General features: G+C 41.4%; 1 long non-coding RNA gene across 1 annotated transcript; it reads left to right on the top strand.

The window, feature by feature from the left end:
• The first annotated feature begins 3,817 nt into the window (after window positions 1–3,817).
• Window positions 3,818–5,603, top strand: LOC127329800 (uncharacterized). Its single transcript, XR_007869018.1, has 2 exons — window positions 3,818–5,293; window positions 5,395–5,603. It is a non-coding gene; the product is annotated as an uncharacterized lncRNA (long non-coding RNA).
• Window positions 5,604–5,845: the final 242 nt, after the last annotated feature.

The raw sequence follows: 5,845 nt of genomic DNA, 5'->3' as shown, positions 1-5,845 counted from the left end.
TTTCATGTTCTATCATTCCTACTCGGTTTTCAATGTTTTAATTTTACCAACTTTTTTAGGAACATGGTTTGAAACTTTTATTTCGAAGATCCCTGAAATCTAAGAGCATCTCCACTCGTTTGGCCTCCCCAAGCCGAAATCCGGACGAAACAACCGCCGGATTGGACGAAATTAATTCGTGGGGAGAACCATATTTCAGTCGTCCACCCGGAATTCGGCGGACAAAGTCAAAATTCAAACAAAACGAAGTCCCGCTACAAATACGTCCAGGTCGTCAAAAGGATCAGCCACAGATCAGCGATCGGAGGGAAATTACACTGAATTTGGATCGGCCGCTGGCCGAGGAACATGGCGGCGCCGCCGCCGCCGCGAGGATGGCCCATGCTCATGGCCATGGAGACCTTCCTCGCTTGTTCGTCCTCCGCCGCCAATGCCGCCTTCTTCGCATTGAGTTTCTTCTGCCTCTCCGCCCTGGCGCTTGTTTCGATCTGTCGTCGGAGCTCGTCTGCCGCCCACTGTGCGTTGGACACACCCGGCGGCCGCTCCTTCTTCGGCCGCGACTTCCTCGGCTTCGGCGGCATGGTGGTGGACGAGAAAGAGGAGGAGGAGAATGGAGATGGCTACACAAATTCGGCGGGAGAGAATGGGGATATGCAAGCAAATTGGAGGAAAATCTACAGGATTTGGCGGTCCAGTCGCCGACTACGAGGGTCCACACGCCTCTTTCGCGCCAAATTGTTTCGTCCGGAGTCCCCAAGCGCGTCTCGGGGGACCGGGGATGGCGTGGGAACGCCGGATGAATTTAGGCCCAAATCCGAACGAAATCGAGAAACCGGGGCAGCGAGTGGGCCGAATTACGCCGTCCGGATGTGAAAATCGGCCCGGGGGCCTCGTCGGGGAGACAAGTGGGGATGCTCTAAGGAAACTCAAATGCACCTTCTGGACTTCCGGAGGACCGATGGTCATGTAGCTTTCCTTGAAGCTGGTACACGAATCATGGTTATTTCTGTGTATAATGTTTTTAAGTTGGTACTTCGCTCTTTAGCCATGTTCCAGTAAGGAAGATATGTGTCACATGATTAGTATCACTTTAGTCAATTATTATAATATTTGTCTCATTTGTGTATTTTCTGTTTAAATATGAAATTCATTTCCTATTTATTTTTGGCATGGCCGATTTCTAATGAAATTTTCATTGTCATTTTTGGACTACCGCTGTTCACATAAGTGGAGCAGACTAGAAGTTCCACCAGTTATATTGCATATAGTCCATGAGAAATTTTGTAACATATTTTAAATCTATGAAATTTTTGTTTCAAACATGTTATAAAAATTCAAAAAAATGTGGTATAGACAATATGGTAATCTACAATTGTGTAAATTTTCGGAATGTAATATATTGTACTTTATGCTCAGCAAAATAACAAATCTTGATTTCACCATTGATGAACAGTAACAAACAGTACACTAGAATCTCGATTTTGTCATTTTGTGAAATTTTGCCATTTTTACTGAGAGCAAAATGTAACATATTTTAATATGAACATTTGCACATTGATAGATTACAACATTATCTATGTCTTTATATTTTTCTGAAATTTTGTAAAACTTTGAAATCAAAAGTTTTGATGTTTAAAAAAGAAAAATGAAACCGGGCTATATGTAACCCGGGCTACATTTGAGGTTTCCCATGGTCCATGCAGTAAATCAACAGGAACTTCAAATGCTGAACGACAAACAAACGAGATACTCAAGTATTTCTCATGAACATTACATTTAGCGGCCAAGTTGGACAGATTATCATTTTCTTATTTGGCATGGTAAGCAGACTTTGAGAGTTGTGTTCGTCTCACCTAACGAACAACCTTCTGTACAACCAATTAATCTACTTATTATACCCGACATGACTCTTCATATGTTCTAATTTTATTCTCGCTATATTTGTTTCTATAATTTTGCGGCAACGCGAGGTATTATGTAGTATGTAGAAAAGTCGTGTCAGTCTAAATAACATCTACTACCTCCATCCCAAGGCTTAAGGCCTATATTTTTTTCAAAAAGTCAAACTATGTTAAGTTTGACTAAGTTTTTATAAAAATCATTAACATGTCAAATACAAAATTAATATTATTAGATAGCACTAGTAGAAAAAGAGGCTTCCGTCCACCCCCATTAGTCCCGGAATTATTCGAACCGCGACTAAAGGGGGCTTTAATCGCGGTTCGGGAGGCAACCCGCGACTAATGCTCCATCCAAGACGAAAGGGTACCCACCAACCGCGACTAAAAAGGCGATGGAGGGATGCGGCCGGCGGAAAACCTTTAGTCGCGGTTGGGGACACCAACCGCGACTAAAGGGTACCCCTTTAGTCCCGGTTGGTGTCCCCAACCGCGACTAAAGGTTTTTCCGAGTTTTTTTACTTCCACGCACCCGCACCCCCCCGTGAATCGCCTTTTTTTGGTTTGTAAAATACAAAAGAAAATGATAGAAAATTCAGGAAAAAAATTGTTTTCAGATTCTTGTTTGTTATGCAACCTACTATTCGTAGAAATTAAGAAATTCGAATTTTTACTTTTTTTGCAAAAAAAGTTAAAAAAATGGTAAAACCGCAATAACTTTTGCATACGACGTCGGAAAAAAACGTATAATATATCAAAAAAATCATGGGAAAAAGTTACATCCGAATTCACCCGGGTTTACCCGGTTAGCCAATTTTTAGATTCTCAAAATTCCAAATGAAAATACGAAAGCAGGAAGATTTTAGTTTTTGCTATAAATTATGGATTTTATATTTTTCAAATTTTTCAAAAAAATAAAATTAATAATTGCATCCAGCATAAAGATTATTAATACTTTTACCCAATTTTTAGATTTTCAAATTTTTAGGTTTTAGGTTTGGCAAAAAATATATTTAAAAAATTAAAAAGTTAATGTTCATTTATTTATTCACGATTATTATTACATCATTATTTTTGTTTATGAAAAAAATTATTTGAAATTCAAACAATAAAAAAATGTGACATCGACCAATATGTTAATAGGATTGATATGATACTAGTATCACATACATGTGCGCGTAGCACTTGGATGCGGGACGGAATGGAACTCGGAAGTTAAGCGTGCTAGAGGTGGAGTAGTGGGAGGATGGGTGACTGAGCGGGAAGTTTGACCACGAGTAAGTAATTTGACTAGAGATAAGTGTAGTTAGAGATAGAGACTAAGCTATGCAAATAATAGAAATTCTGAAAAAATAGAAAAAAAAACGGAGTGAAAAAATTAGAAACCCAAATGAATTAAAAAAAATTAACGAAATAGCCTTTAGTCCCGGTTGGTGTCCCCAACCGCGACTAAAGGTCCTTCGCCCAGGCGCACGCTAGCCGTCCACGTGGATGGACCTTTAGTCGCGGTTCGTAAGCAACCGCGACTAAGGGGGGGCCTTTAGTCGCGCTTAATTGGTCGCGGTTGCGCAACCGCGACTAATGGCAGTTGCGAACCGCGACTAAAGGCCATTTTTCTACCAGTGTAGATAATAAAATATATTTTCATGTGTTATCTACAAAATATCATATTTATTGATAGATTATTCTAAAATTTTGGTCAAACTTTAATTGCTTTGACTTTTCCAAAAAAATATAGGCCTTGAGCGGTGGGATAGAGGTAGTACTTGGTATAGCAAACTCTCCGGACACTAATCACTGGATGGCAAGGGATAACCACTTTTTTGGTGGTTGCCGCACGTTTGGTTTGGAGGGTGGAGATGGTTAGGGATAACCAGATTCTTGAAATATGCCTCAAAAAACTGGTTGAGCTGCTCCGGCAAAAAGTGCTGGATGAGGCCAACCACTCCTCGCTCGCTCACCGACGAAACGTTTTGGCTCGCTCACCTCCCTGTACGGTTGCCGGCCTCGCGAGCCACGGGCAGGGGCGAAGCTCGCCGTGCGCGCGGGCAAGGTCGCCGGCCGCTCGCCACGCCGTTGGAGCCGGCCGCCCCGCGCCACTGCAGCTCGGCCCACGTCGCGCCCTCGCCGCTGCGCTCGCCACGCCGTTGGAGCCGGCCGCCCCGCGCTGCAGCTCCGCCAGGGCCGTGCGCTGTAGCTCCGCGGGGCGCGCTGGCGTGCGGCTGACGAGCTGAGCAAAGTGATCCATGTGCGGCGGCCGGTAGCTGAACTAGAGCGAGACGATAGCTGAACCGGTAGCAAACTTGACTAGCTAACATGTAAGGGACTAGCTAGCTTTCTCCTCCATCTCTTGCCTTCAGCTAGCTTGTGTTGATTTCCTCTTCTTTTCTTTTTTACTGTTAAAGATTTTTATCCATCTACTGTATTTAGTAATAGAGAATTTGGTGAAATGGATTAGAATTTTTATCCCCAATTAAGCTTATTCATAATTTAGAGGTATTCTCACCTTCCCAATTGAAAAGGTAACTACATCAGCTCGTCCAGTCTTCATCCTCTGAACCAAACACAAAATAGGCTATCCCTAACCACCTTGTAACCTTTGTAACCAAACAGAAAAAATGGCTACCACTAACCACATGGTTAGGGATATCCTCATCCCCTGAATCATATCCCCTAAACCAAACAGCCCCTAAGGAAAAAATCTGCCTAGTTGGGCCCGATGTATGATACCCACTGCCTATCCACCACGTCAGTAACTCGGCAAGGTTCGTGATAATGGTGGAGACATGCGCGGCAACATCTTAAGGGCGCGATGCAAATCTTGGCGGGTCGCCGCACGCACGAGCTCTCTTTATCATTCATTCTCCAACAATTAATTGATTCTCAAATATTTTTGAAGGAGATCAAGATGCAGATAAGCAATATCAATGAATAGATAGGCAAGAATTGATTTTTCTCCAAGATTTGACAATACAATAGTAATGCAAAAGAATTAAGGAGACAACTCCATTTTAGGCAAGACTTAATTTCCCAAGATTTTCCTTTTTCGTCTTTTTAAGGCAGGACCAAATATATAGGCAAGAATTAATTGCCCAACATTTTGTTGTCTCAGTTTTTAGGTGTAACCAAATAGGCGAGACTTAATTTCCAAAGATTTTCATTTGCCTCTATATTTATGCGGAACCAAATTAATACCAAATAATGCAAGGCTTAATTCTGCAAGATTTTCTTTTTTCCTCTATATAAATCTGAGCAAAAGGAAAAACATTATAGTAGCAAAAACTAAACAACAAGGACTAGCTAGTCTCTTCTCATGGCTCTTATGATCCACACCACAAGGAATCTAAGCATAGCAATTACGTTGGTCATTTTTACGACGATGGCATGCCACATAAGTAAGTGTTCTAGATTTAATTATCATTTTATGTATTTAACAATTTGCCTTTTGCGGTGTTCATTACTAAGTTGTGTCTATTATTATGACTCTTTTTCCTAGATACTGAGGCTTTTAATCAGGCAACTTGTTACGAGATGCCAAAATGTGAGATCGAGGAATGTCGAGCGTACTGCAAGAACAAAGGTTACAACATTAAAATCAGCCAATGTGACGAAATACATGCAACTCACTATTGTTGTTGCGACGATTAAACCATATATGTATCATCTGATGGAGCTAATAAATGAATAAACTATACTTTTGGTTCTTTTGCAACTGTCTTGTATGCATCTAGTACCTTTTCAGTCTTTGAGACTTCCAATAATTTTACACATCTTGAGACAAGGAACTTTGTTTCGTCACGCAGACTTTTGGCTCATGGGTGCCACCCTCCCTCATAAATCTATGAGAAAATTCCTTATATGACACTCCCTTAAAATCAGGTTCCTTAGGTTACTTATTTGACACCGGACCATTTTTTTCTTCCCTATATGACATCTTTCCTTACTTT

The sequence above is a fragment of the Lolium perenne genome, chromosome 2, assembly GCF_019359855.2.
Source record: "Lolium perenne isolate Kyuss_39 chromosome 2, Kyuss_2.0, whole genome shotgun sequence".
Taxonomy (NCBI): domain Eukaryota; kingdom Viridiplantae; phylum Streptophyta; class Magnoliopsida; order Poales; family Poaceae; genus Lolium; species Lolium perenne.
This window is presented reverse-complemented; position numbering and strand designations above follow the sequence as displayed.